Genomic DNA, 14,519 nt, shown 5'->3' on the forward strand with positions numbered 1-14,519 from the left:
AGTATATATATATAAAAAAGAATGACTTAAGGACATCAGCATATATAATTTATGTAGATGGGGCAAACAGGAAGAGAATAAAGAAATACACACCTTGTATAAGGATGATTCTATCAAAGATTATCCCCAGTTCAAATTTTGAGTAATATTTGTATCTATTCTTACTATAGAAGAACCTTGGAGTTTCCCAGCAGTTACTCAGTTCTTTCACCAAATCATTTGATAGCTTGTACTGAATGGAGAAAGATGAGACGCACAGAGGAGACAGGATAAAAGCAACCTGACAGAGACAGACATCAAATTGCCTGATTCCATTTACCTTTTTAACACGTCAGTCATGAACAAATATACAAATGATCTAAGGCATGGTATTTAAAATTATAAAAGTGATCTGTTATTGGATAGGGAAATAAATTTAGTTATAAGCACCAGCATGTATTAAATAAAACATACAAAAATATAATAGAAAAGAGCACAGCCTGGTAGTCATGCTAAAAACTCTGAACTTTTGTTTCCGTTTCATTTGTACATTTGTACCTGTGGGAAATGGCTTAAAATGTAAATTTTATTTCTTACTATGAATTGTGGTAAAAAAAAAATGGGGGGGACTAAGTGCTACCTAAGATACCTTCAACTCTAAGTTCAATCATTCTAATCTTGCTTCTCTAACAAATTAATGAATGTAGGAAGGAGGGAAGAAAGAAAAAGGAAAGAGATGGATACAAAAAGCATTCCCTAAAGAAAGTGCTAAGTCTGCTGATTGAAATACACTTTAACACCCCCTTGAAGGCTCAGATAAATGAGAAAGAAAACAAGGAGGAAAAGGAAAAGACTGGAAGCTGGTGAACAGATACGAGGTGGAGAGAAACAGGTCAGGTATCTCTATGTAACTATGTTAGAGGGCAACATTATTCCTTAAAGGAGCCTACAATCAAAAACCAGTAGAAGTGTATCAACACACACGTATGCACACCCACAAATACATACACACACATATTTTTTGTACAGGAATCTATGAACACATCATTATAGCAAGGGTATTGTTGAAATGAAAGTTTATGCACCCTAAAACTCAGATGGTGAAATCTGCCTTCCCAAAGCAATGTGTTAGGAGTAATGCCTTTGGGAGGTAATTAAGTCATGAGGGTGCAGCCCTCATGAATGATTTTAATGCCCTTGTAAGAAGAGACCCCAGAGAGGTCTCTCTTTCCTTCTACCATGTGAGGACACAGTGAGAAGACAACCATCTTCTCACCAGACACAGAATCTGATGGTACCTTGATCTTGGACTTCCCAGCCTTGAGAACAGTGAAAAATAAATTTCTGTTGTTTACAGGTCACCCAGTCTATGGTATTTTTGTTATAAAGCCTGAACAAAGTAAGGCAGGTCTTAATAATATTAAATTTTTAAAGGTAAACTTTGAATAAATATATGCTTACCTTTTAGAAGAACTTTATTGATCCACAAACCTAACTGACACTTGAAAATGCATGCTCTTGTTATGTGTCAAAGAATTCCTCAGGCTCAGTATAACAAAGTTCTCTGAATACAAGTCTTAGTTGGAAATTGGAAGTAAAGAAGAATCAGGAAATAAAGATCCGCAGAGTTCTTCAACTAAGCTGCTGGAAAATCGGCAAATACCTAGAAAATAAACAAATAAAATAGCTTCAAATATTCCTATTCCAGAAGGAACCTTAAACCAGAGCAAAAATGCAAAAGGCAGGCTGAAAAAATGTGTCATAATATTTTAGGTTTTTAGGGGACAAATGTTAGTCTAGTCACTAATCACTCTTTCCATTTTCTATTTTAACTCCTGGAAGGAAGGGAATCGTTTTATAATACCTAAAATAAAAGGTATTATAATATTTAAAAAATCCAAAATACTTTACTATAAAACAAATCATATAACTTCATTTCATTGCAATGACATAAAAATGTTCAACTAACAAATACACTACTCTATTAATACATAATAAAATAATATCAAGCAATAAAATCACATAAAATAATGGAAATTTGACATTTGAAAACAAATATGGAAAAAATTCCATTGAAAGTGGATTCCAAAGCATTAATAAGATATAAAATTAAAATACAGACAATAGTCTTTTTGCCGAAATATCTTATCACTTTTAATAATATACTTTCACAAATCATATCTGACACAAATATCTCTCTATATAAAATCTGTAAGAATGACAACTGAATTTCTTAAAAAGCTATCCAATATAAGTCAAGAACTTCTTAATAATAATAATTTACTAAACATATTATCACTCTCCTCTAGATTTCATCCTATATTAGTTTAGTTTACTCCCAAAAACCTTTTAGAGCTTATCAGTAGCTCAGCACATATACAAAAGGATAACAATAATTAGGCAATATAATGTAAAACATAAATCAATAACATAAAACTGAAAAATATTAGGATAACAGAACTGAAATCTACTAAGATTCAGAAAAATTAATTCCTTAACTACATTTTAGCATCATATACTACTAAAACCAAATAACAAAACAGGATTTCTGAAGAATACAAATATAGGTAGGATTGATCTCTAAACAAATTTCCAAACAATGTTTTATGCTCTTGTATTCAATGTAATTCATGTTTTGATTGTTAAGAATGTTTTATCACATTCTAATGCAGCATTTTCTCCTTTTAACTTTCAATCTCATCTGAAAAAGTTATAAACAGCATTTTTCTAAATTATATACTAGTGACCCAGTGCACGGATTCGTGCACATTGAAAGGAAATTAAATTAGAAGGTTGCCGGCGGGGTGAGACTGAGCAAAATGCGCTGGACGCGCCCTAGAGCCAACCTCCTGCAGTCCCTTCCTGGTCGGCTGCACCTGGGGTGGCGCAGTGTCTAGAAGGGCGTCTGTGGAATGAGTGGGGTCCCTCCAGCAGGTGGGGTCCCTCCAGCAAGTGGGGTTCCCTCAGCCAGGCCTGCACGGATAGGGCCAAAACTGGCTCTCCGACATCCCCTCAGGGGTCCCGGAGTGTGAGAGGGCACTCTGTAAAGTTGCTGTCGTACAGGGTGTGGAACGCAAACACACGTGTACAGTAAACCAGATTTGGGGCCGACAGTGCCCCAGCAATAACATAACCCATGACCAAAGGTGGAATCACAAGGCCTCACAAGAAATCGGGCTCCCTCCTCTCTGGTTTTGGGGTGCATCACCCCAGAACTGCTACTGCCAAGTCACTGCATCTTAGCAGCTCCTGTGTTGAGTGTCTTCCCGCTGATGGTCAGTGCACGTCATAGCTACTGGTTGGATTGACACTTAGCATATTAGCCTTTTATATATATAGATGCATGGAAAATATCTAAATATTGTCACCAGCTCCTTGGACAGCAACATATTTACTTGGTTTTTCTGGATGGTTGAAATAAAGTTGCTAAACCACTAAAATAATGTGGTTTAGCAACTTTATTTCTCATCTTTCCCTTGTCAAAATACAGACCATTTTTATTCTATGGATTACTCTTTAAAAGTGAAAGACATTAAATATCTTTTAAATATTCCAACACGTGTGTATTTGATGTGTACTTATGAAACACAATATATACTGTCATACTAACGTGTCAACACTATTCAGAGAACAATGGCTATTTCTTCAGAAAGTGTGACAGTAGCCAAAAGAAAAATTGACACTACAATCAGTGTCCTGAGTAGTTGTAATTTATTTTGTTTCTAAATACACACTTTATACCCAGGTCAATTTTACATTTCTTACACTGTTAGGATTGTAATTTATTTTCTTGTTCTGATAGGACATGTCCAATAAAAGATCTCATTGACATACCATCAGAGAAACCACAAGGGAGGAAAAAGACTACAAGAGAATCAGGAGACACGAACACTATCTGTACAGTAGTCTTCCTCAGCAATCCACATGCAGAAGGAATGTTTACCACAATCTCACTGAAAGGATATACCAGTTCTTTTTCTAGTTATTCTCTATGGAATTGTATAAATACTGAGAAATCTAGAAATAGACATACATATGCATATATAAAAATTATTGTCAGTGTATAAGTTACTGCTGCTCTGGGACTGCAATAATTTATGTAACATCTGTTTTCATATTTTTCTAATTTCTTTCTTAATTAACATGCATATTTAATGCATAAATGCTCAGACCACCTCTTTTTTTCTGCTGACTGTGCCTCTTTACTTTTGAAGTTGTGTACTCCTAGGAAGAATTCAGGATAGATGGAAAGCAAACCTTATTGAAAGCACTAATTTTTAAATGTAAACAAAGAAATAAACCAATTTTCAAAAAAAATACTAAAATTTTAAGGGTTTTCATAAGAACATTTCAATATGCCAACAAAGCATGCAGTAAATTAAGGTCCAAATACCAAAAACGTACCACAAAAACATAATTCATAATTCCAACTATTTATATTAATCTTCTTGATTTCTCTTTTACTTTTATAAGAGCTGAGAAACCCATTATAACCACTATGATTTTTTGACTTCATAAGTTTTGTGTTTCAAAATCTTAATGCTTCAGGGAACTAACATAAATGATCACTCTCCATATAGTAAACATCAAGAAATATGTAACCAACTATTTCTTTTTTGAACTGTAAACTTCAAATATTCTTCACATGGGAGGAAAGGGGAAAGTTTTCATTCTAAAGCTCACTCAAGTACAATCAACTTCTGGCAGCTCTTAATCTGAACTGGGGAATTAAAAACTCAAAATACTACTTATACTTAGATTTAATAGAAAAAGTAAAATTAGAGACTGATGAAAGCCAATGCTACAATAACTAAAATATTGCCAAGTAACAATGCTTAAAATGCCACCACTGTAACTCCATGTGTACTTACCTCACTTTAGAATTAATCACTAGTTATGTACTTCAATCAGTCATTTAATATTTCTCTTCCATTGTCAGGGCTGTTTATAGACATTGAAATGGTCTCAGCCTAGATAGAACTTACATTTTATTTGGGGAAACAGACAGTAGTACCCAATAACCATACAAATACATAATTGTAAGCAGAGATAAATGCTATTAAAAATATAGACAGTGGGAAACCATGAGATTTTATAACAGGAGACTGATTTAGTCCAGAGATCAGCAAAGACCTAAAGAAATACTGTTGAATATGAGATCGGAAAGGTATGATTCATGTAATATCTCACTCTGAATTACATATATATATATAATCCAGCTGAATACCAAAGTTTGCATTATGCTACATATTTAGCAGGTTTGGTACTAACACTCCACTAACACCAAGAAAAACAAAAAACAAAAACAACAATAAAAACTATCCAATTAAAAAATGAGAAGAGGACCTCAATAGACATTCTCCAAAGAGGATATACATATGGCAACAAACATATTTAAAAATGCTCAACATCACTAATCATCAGGGAAATGCAAATCAAAACAGAAATGAGATATCACCTCACACTTGTCAGAATGGCTAGCATTTAAAAAAAAAAAATAAAGCAAATCAATGCTGGTGAGGATGTGGAGAAAATGGAACCACTGTTGGTGAGATTGGAAATTGGTATAGCCATTATTGAGAATAAGAAAAAGATTTCTCAAAAAATTAAAAGTAGAGCTGCCAAATGACCCAGCAATTCCACTTTGGGTTATCTATACAAAGAAAAAAAAATCACTAATTAGAAAAGATATATGCCCCCCTATTTTCATTGTAGCATTATTTACAATAGCCAAGATATGGAAGCAACCTAGGTGTCCATGGATAGATGAATAGATGAGCCTATAGAGCACTATTATATTAAATGATATGTCAGACAAAGACAAATACCTCATGCTTTCACTTATATGTGGAATTTAAAATCAAATAAGAATAAACAAAACAGAAATGGACCCACAGATACAGATAATAAGCTAAAAGGAGGAGAGTGGAGGATGGGTTAAAAAGAAACAACAACAACAAAAAGCAACAAACTAACACCCCAGCAAAATAAATACAGGAAGATTATACATGTGTCAGTGCTTTCAGTCTACTAACTCAATAAAACAGCAGTGAATTAATTTACATTACTAATGTCATTCTTTTGCCACTCATAAGAGTAACTTTTTAAATGTATTCTTCAAAAACACTTAAAATATTTAAAGATTCCAAGCAAAATTATTACTCTGGTTTCATATTGCAATAAAATGTATAAAATCAAGTATATTCAAAGACTCTTAAGAAAAAGGCTCTCTGAGGTTAAAAGACTATAAATTGGTAAAATGAAAAGAAAATAATAAATATGATATAGTACACCAAAACTTTTGGTTTTATTACCAAAACTTCTGGTATTATTTATTGGTTTTTAAAAATAATGTTTTTTGCTTTTTTGTCTTGTTTTGTTTTGTTTTTGCATACTAAAAATTCAACAAGAACTCTGAGGCAATTGGTTATTACTCTCTAAGGCCAGAAGCCCAAATAAGGCACCTATTCTTAGGACATTAAAAATAAATAAATGAATGAATGAATGAATAACACCCGAAGTCAGTCTTTTAAGAAATGATCCTTGGCCCTGGTGAATTAAAGTGATTTATATATCTCCATCTCACTGGAGTACTTGAAAACCTACCAATCAAAAGTGAAGTTTGTGGCCTTGACCGGTTTGGCTCAGGGGATAGAGCGTCGGCCTGAGGACTCAAGGGTCCCAGGTTTGATTCTGGTCAAGGGCATGTACCTTGGTTGCGGGCATATCCCCAATGGGGAGTGTGCAGGAGGCAGCTGATCGATGTTTCTCTCTCATAGATGTTTCTAACTCTCTATCCCTCTCCCTTCCACTGTGTAAAAAAATCAATAAAATATATTTTTTAAAGTGAAGTTTGTGTCCTTTAACCATAAACCAAAGGGCTAATGATACTGAAATCTGTGATTGATGGAGCTTAGACACTGATTTCTTTTCACTAATTTTCATTCTGAAATACATTATATATTGTATTCAGTACTATAAGAAAGCTTCCTCTGAAAATGTACTGAGCCGAGCTCTACACTTCAGTCAATATGATAGACATTAATTTAAGATTAAAATTTCTAAATCAATAATTCCTAGATAGTTTTCAATATATTATCCTTGACAGACTATACATACATATACTGGTATGTACAGTTGGACAATCAAGTTCCTCATATGCGGAGGTTCATTTTATCAACTTCTGTGATTAAAGATCAGGAAAGTGTACTTCATTTTGGGGAAGTATAACAGTAAATACTAACATGCATATATTAACACTAGAAGCCCAGTGCACAAAATTCGTGCACAGATAGGGTCCCTAGGCCTGGCCGGTGATCAGGGCCAATCAGGGCATTCTGGCTGCCAGCCGGTACCTTCCTTCCCTGGTGCCCGGCTGCTGGCTGAGGCCCTCCTTTGTTCTGCGCCACCCCCTGGTGGTCAGCGCACATCATAGCGAGCAATCGAACTCCCGAGGGGACACTTAGCATATTGGCCTTTTATATAGAGAGAGATGCTTAACTGCAACAGACAAATCTTGTGAGGTTACTATGAGTTAAGGGGGAAAGGGGGCTTTGTTAACATCCAATAATTTATAATTAAAGGTTTTCATGATACTGGATATAGACTTTTTCTCAAAAGATCACTCACCAAATTATTGACTACTGTATTATACTCTAAAAAAAGGATAAATCATATGAGCCTGCTCTGTAGTTCTAGGCAAAGTTATCTTGCTAGGCTCCATCTTCTAAACTGTGATAGTCTAGAACAGTGATGGCGAAGCTTTTGAGCTCGGCGTGTCAGCATTTTGAAAAACCCTAACTTAACTCTGGTGCCATGTCACATATAGAAATTTTTTTGATATTTGCAACCATAGTAAAACAAAGACTTATATTTTTGATATTTATTTTATATATTTAAATGCCATTTAACAAAGAAAAATCAACCAAAAAATGAGTTCGCGTGTCACCTCTGACATGCGTGTCATAGGTTCGCCATCATGGGTCTAGAATAATGATTTTCAACCCATGTGCCTTGGCAGGCACAATGGTCTAGAATTTTTAAAATGTGCAATACCTAACTGTTCAGTCAGGGGATTTGACCTCTTTCTCTTAGATTGTCTAATAAAAAAATGACAACAGTCAACACAACAATAGCCATCTGGTGTGAATGAATCAAAATTATGACTTTTTTTGGTCAGATCGGCAAAAATATATTTTTTGGTATGCCGCAGAATTTTAGTAATTAGTTCATGTGTGCCATGAGATGAAAAAGGTTGAAAATCGCTAGACTGGAACACAAGAAAAAGAGGTATTTTATTCCATCACTACCCTACTGCCCTCCTTCCTGCCTCTCCCACAGTAGGGTCAGTGGAATTTTCATCAAGTATTCTTATTCTATTATTTTACTAAAATCTTTACAGTTATGATATATAGAACATAAGAATATTATCATTAATGCTAAAGCAAAATAAAGAACTGGTACATTCTTATTTAAAAGGAAAATTATTAATTATTAATTTATATAGACATTTTAATAATAATTTTTTGAAATAAAAATCATTAGCATAAGAAATGTTTAATTTAATATACTTAAATGACAGGCTATTCTTCACCAAAGTCAAATAATGCACTTTATAAAACAATAAACTTTGATAAGGTTCCCGTCAGACATTTTAAAAATATTTTTGTTAAAATCAAAGCATACACTTTGATAAACAGGTTATTTCTATACTAAACAAAAACAACAACCAAAAATAAACCAAAACTAGTAAATCATAACACCGCCCCCCCAAAAATTCTTGATATACACCCATAGCTTCCGAAAGGACACCTAATCCCTACTCTGGCTATGCTGCAGGACGTAATAAGAAAGAGGGAAAAACTAAAAAGAAATATCTTAATCAAATTCCCCTCCAACAGTTAATTCAATTTTACTGAAGAAAATGATTAACCATGTAAAAGCTGCTATTGCTATTAAAATTAAATCAGGCATTTTCCAGAACATCTTTTTGGGAAGTAATATACAGGTAATATTTCAGAGAAGAAAAGCGATCTAAAGAGTCAGGTAATTATTTATTAAAGTAATAATTTTTAAACCTTCATTATTTGCAAGAAATTAAAAAATTATCATTAGACTGAGGTAATTACAAACCATTAATACAAACTACAATTTAAAATATTTTCTCAATAACATCTAGTGTGCACTATAAAAAAATTCCACATATGGTAGTGAATAAAAATGGAATACAGATTTAATCCAATTTAAAGTTTTACATATTGACCTATAGTGCCTCGTAGCCTCCCTCAAACATGAGGGATACTTTTACTTGGAACTCCATGTAAATTTTAATCCACATTATCCATCTTTCTGTACTCATTCTAATTAACAACTTAATGTACCTGCATCTAACTATAAATGTTTTTATTTTTTATACCTGAAACCTGCAGTTACCCAAGTTTATGAAGAAAAAGAAACCAAGTTTGAGCTTAAAGGAAAAATAAAAAAAACTAGAGTACATTTGCAAATCCATAGCTGACCCTATTGATCCCCCGTTTCGTTCCTACTGACTTGACTTCTGAAGAGCTGCAATCAGTACCACAGCCCATAAGATTCAAAACGGGGCTTACAGTAATCAAGAAGAAAAATGACTGCTCATTTCCCGGAGAACAAACTAACAATCTTTTGGTTTACTGAAGGTTTTGTGTTATTAAAATACTGCATATTATGCAGCCAACCTCTTAGTAGCAAAGCTATCATATCATTTCATAAGATGCAGAAAAAATTTTTTATAATATCAACACCATTCGTAATTTTTTAATTATTTTTAACTATTAAAAAACTTAAACCATTTAAAAAACTACCTTAAAGTGATGAAGTGAATGAAACAAAACTTTCCAAAATCTATAAGAAATAGAATACATAATAGTGATACATCAGAGACATTCCCTTTTCAAAAAAGAATAAGAGCCCTACCTGGTTTGGCTCAGTGGATAGAGTGTCAGCCTGCGGACTGAAGGGTCCCAGGTTCAATTCCAGCCAAGGGCACATGCCTGGGTTTCGGGCTCGACCCCAGTAGGGAGTGTGCAGGAGGCAGCCAATCAATGATTCTCTCTCATCATTGATATTCCTATCGCTCTCTCCCTCTCCCTTCCTCTCTGAAATCAATAAAGATATATTTAAATAAATAAAAATAAATAACTCCCTTCCTGAAATCAATAAAGATATATTTAAATAAATAAATAAATAAATAAATAAATAAATAGAATAAGACAGATGCCCACTATCACTTTTTTCAAATATATTTTTATTTATTTTAGAGAGTGAGAAAGATAGAAACATTGAAGAGAGAGAAACATTGATGAGAGAGAAACATCATCAATCGGCTGCCTCCTACACATCCCCCACTGGCAAAAGAGCCCGAAACCCAGGCATGTGCCCTGACCAGGAATCAAACAAAGGACCCCACCCCACTATCACTTTTACTGGAGATACTAAAACTTTAAGACAGCACAATAAGATAAAAATAAAAGGTAAAAATAAGTAAAAAAGGGAAGAAACAAAATCATGTTTTCAGATATGATAGTCAACTTAAGACATCCAAAAATTCAGAAAGTTTGCTGCATTCATACAAAAATAAGATTTCTTATTTTAACTTACTATGTCTACTTTCCCTGATTCATGATTATCTCTTTCCTTTTTGTTACCTTATAACAGTGATGGTGAACCTTTTGAGCTCGGCGTGTCAGCATTTTGAAAAACCCTAACTTAACTCTGGTGCCGTGTCACATATAGAAATTTTTTGATATTTGCAACCATAGTAAACAAAGACTTATATTTTTTGTATTTGTTTTATATATTTAAATGCCATTTAACAAAGAAAAATCAACCAAAAAAATGAGTTCGCGTGTCATAGGTTCGCCATCACTGCCTTATACAGTTGCATCAAGTCTTTACTAAGAGTCACTAACCAGAACTACACATTTATGAAGTGCTATGGTTTGATAACAGTGGGATAAGGTACTCCCCTCCAGAGATCTGTTGCATTTTCATTGCAATATATTCTTATAACCAAATTGCCTCTGTAATTAAAATATCTTTTTTCTTTTTTTGCCCAGCTGGTGTGGCTCAGTGGTTGAGCGTCGACCTATGAACCAGGAGGTCACGGTTCAATCCCTGGTCAGGGCGCATACCCAGGTTGTGGTCTCAATCCCCTGTGTGGGGTGTGCAGGAGGCAGCTGATCAATGATACGGTTCAATTGGTCAGGGCGCATACCCAGGTTGTGGTCTCAATCCCCTGTGTGGGGTGTGCAGGAGGCAGCTGATCAATGATTCTCTCATCATTGGTGTTTCTATTTCTCTCTCCTTCACCCTTCCTCTCTGAAATCAATAAAAATATATTAAAAAATAAGAATTATATATATATATAATTTTTGTTGCCTTTTGGGGGCCAGATCCTCAGAGCAGCCCAATAACTCTAGATATATTCTAAAATATCTCCAATATATCCTATCATTTCTTTCCTATATCAGAATAAGCGAGTCAGAACTCATTATTCTTAGTAAAACATACCTCAATTTACTTAAAGAATCACTTTGCAACTGCAAAAAATGAGAGTACTTTGCCAGGTCCAGGACAGCCATGTAGCCTTCAGCAGTGTTCCTGCACTTACTCCTCACCATTTGCTTTACCAGCATTTTGCTTCCTATACCTAAGTCTGGAATGTTTTACTATAGGCTTCCAACGGGCTCCCACTGTTTCTATATACCACTCCATTTAATATGGCCAACTTAACCATACTTTTCATTTCTTACCTCTAAAAATGGTTTCTAATCCATGATAGATTTTTTAAATTATTACTTATTTCACATTTTATAAACATTTTCAAAGTCTAGAGAAGGACTGGTATTACTTCACTAATTGTCTAACTTTTGTTTTTGTTTTATTTTGTTTCAAACAGCAGCAATTTCTTTTCTCACAATTGCAACAGCTAGAAGTCCAATACTAAGGTGTTAGCAGGCTTCTTTTTTATTTTTATTGAATTTATTGGGGTGACATTGCTTCACAAAACCATTGCCTCCCATGATGGAAGGAGACTGCTGTTTCTAGATCTTGTCTATTGTAAACAATGCTGGAATGAACATAAGAGTGCATATATTCTTTCAAACTAGTGTTTCAGTAATCTTAGGATATATTCCCAGAAGTAAAATCTCTGGATCAAAAGGCAGTTCTATTTTAATTTTTTAGGAACCTCTACTGTTTTCCACAGTGGTTGTAGCAGTCTGCATTCCCACCACCAATGCACAAGGGCTCCCTTCTTTCCACATCCTCATTAGCACATGGTATTTGTTGATTTGTTGATGGTGGCCATTCTGGCAGGTGTAAGGTGATATCTCATTGTGGTTTTAACTTGTATCTCTGTGATTAGTGACATTGAGCTTTTCATATGTCTAATGCCCATTTGTATATCCTCTCTGGAGAAGTATCTATTCAGGTCCTTTGCCCATATTTTAATTGGATTGTTTATCTTCCTGGTGTTAATTTGTATAAGTGCTTTATATATTTTAGAAATTAACCCCTTCTCAGATGTATCATTGGCAAATACCTTATCCCATACAATGGGTCCTCTTTTCATTTTGTTGATGATTTCTTTTGCTGTGCAAAAGCTTTTTAGTTTAATGTAGTCCCATTTGTTTACTTTTCCTATTGTTTCCCTTGCCCTAGGACATATCGGCAAATATATTGTCAGGAGATATGTCTGAGATTTTACTGCCTATGTTTTCTTCTAGGACCTTTATGGTTTGGCAACTTACATTTAAGTCTTTTATCCATTTTCAGTTTATTCTTGTGTATGGAGTAAGTTGGTGATTTAGAAAAAAGAATTGGACAGGTAATTGTTTAACTTTTCAAAAATTCTTCCCATTTTTCTTATGGGACATTTTCCTTCAATATCATATTTACAAAAGTACAAATTCCTTTTTGCCTAACTCCTGTCTTTTTAAATTACTAAAATTGTTCTCCCCATGGTCCAAATTTAATTTCCATTCCCAAGATTTATACTCCCTGATTTCTCTGTAGCCCTAATAACCAGGATCTCCTTCCTAAAATCCTCCTTCCCGTTTCTATAACTTTGTCCAACAATAGATCCATTCATCAATTCTGACACTGCCACCTATTAACATGTAGAAGTTCCGCTACATCTATCTTTGGCTGATTCCTTTATTTTATTCTCCCACCACCAACACCTTTTTTGTTTTTAACCTTTTTTTGGCTTAGTAGTCTCATTCAAATTTCATGCCTCCAACCATTATCTTCTGTCCTGATGTCTCTAGTCCTGGCTTGGATCCCAAGAACTATACCATGCTGGCATGTACATAACACCCAAAGTAGATATTGCCAGTTGGTTGGATGCTGCCTCAAATGTCTTCTCAACAATGCTCTGGAGAGTCCCTATACTATCAGATGGAACTACCATTGACAAAGAAACTTACTCACTATCTCCAATCATTCCCTAAATGTCTCCACCTGATATTCCATATCAGCACCTTATAAGCAATGTATCAAACACAGAACTCATTAACTTTCCCCAAAACTGTCTATTACACGTGCATCTCATTGTAAGAAAATCTTGGAGTCTTCAATAATTGTCTCTTTTGTACCTTCAGATCTACATTGTTGCCATATCTTACTTCATAACATTGTGATATGTACCAAATTTATCTTTTTTATTCTCCAATGTCATGTACTAATATAAGTACTTAATACCTTTTAACAAAGCTGCTAACAGGGCTAATTTCCTAACTAGTCTCCCATTTGCAGTACACATTCCCTTTTTTTTCAATATTACTAAGTATTGCAAATATATCTGATCATCTTATTTATCTATGCGCACCCAGTGACCACCCAAACTCTTTATTCTTGCAATCAGTATCCTTGGCAATGGACCTGTAAGATTATATCTACTCTTAGTTGTATACCTTCTCATTATGTTTTCTACAAATATAACATCTCTATTCCTTATTCACAATGTCTCTTCTGGCCTACAGGGTCCCACTTTCCTTCAAATTAGAGAAAACTAGAGGGAGTGGAGAGAAAAATTAAACAGAACCTGATAATGCAGTGGATAAATGTGTGAGTGAAAAAGAAGAATCAAGAATGATATTCAGATTTGTAGCATATAATTTGAGATAAATGATGATATTAGTCACTTAAATAAAACTGAAGGCATTTGAGAGGAAGGGCTAGAACTTATATTGTTAAGCGACTTAGACATCTCAAAGTGGAAATGGACACCAGATAGGCAGGTAGACATGTAGATCTTAATCTCAGAAGAGAGGCATAGACTAGAGATGTTCCTCTCAGAATAACTGCAATATAGACGGTAATTTAAGCCACAGGTTTGCTTAGAACACCAATATAAACAGAGTCCAAAAGGAAGATAGAATATAATTAAAGGTCTACAACATGCTGTTAGAAGCCAGGTAGAGAAGGAAGAACTGGAAGACTATAAAGTAACAACCAGAAGACTGATTTTTTAGAAGCTAAGGGGGGGGGGGGGGGGG

At 34.4% G+C, this 14,519-nt stretch overlaps 1 protein-coding gene across 11 annotated transcripts in view; it reads right to left on the reverse strand.

Annotated features, from left to right (window-relative positions):
* The window catches only part of TBC1D5 (TBC1 domain family, member 5), a 425,203-nt gene that overhangs the window by 324,395 nt on the left and 86,289 nt on the right, over positions 1–14,519 (reverse strand). For all 11 annotated transcript variants that reach the window (XM_014537570.1, XM_005863632.2, XM_014537574.1 and 8 more), the window contains one exon: positions 1,441–1,642. The gene's annotated coding sequence lies outside the window, so the exon portion shown is untranslated. The remainder of the gene's footprint in view (positions 1–1,440; positions 1,643–14,519) is intronic.

The sequence above is a fragment of the Myotis brandtii genome, unplaced genomic scaffold (assembly GCF_000412655.1).
Source record: "Myotis brandtii unplaced genomic scaffold, ASM41265v1 scaffold18, whole genome shotgun sequence".
Lineage (NCBI taxonomy): Eukaryota > Metazoa > Chordata > Mammalia > Chiroptera > Vespertilionidae > Myotis > Myotis brandtii.